Here is a 358-nt window from a genome sequence, read left to right on the forward strand (position 1 = left end):
CCAACACAAAAACTTCGCACTTAGACTCGCTTTGAAGAGGAGACAGGAATGAACTCGGAACTGGCCATTATATCCTTGCGTTTTTCAAAATCAGTCTTCTTCTATGGAATTAACATCACTTTCAACGTTATTTTAAACTGACTTGATGCATGCGCGCGCCCGCCACCTTTCATCTGCGCGCTTCCTTTTGATTGCGTATTTCATCGGTTGCCTTCAAACTGAAGAATTCCCTGCTGGCAGAGACCTCTGCCATGGATCGAAACTCGCTTTGATCCAACCGCCCACCGTCCACAACAACTTTGCTATGTACAATCACACTATATAAAAGGAAAAAAAAAAACAAAAGCTTGTAATAATG

The sequence above is a fragment of the Montipora foliosa genome, chromosome 11 (assembly GCF_036669935.1).
Source record: "Montipora foliosa isolate CH-2021 chromosome 11, ASM3666993v2, whole genome shotgun sequence".
NCBI classification, from domain to species: Eukaryota; Metazoa; Cnidaria; class Anthozoa; order Scleractinia; family Acroporidae; genus Montipora; species Montipora foliosa.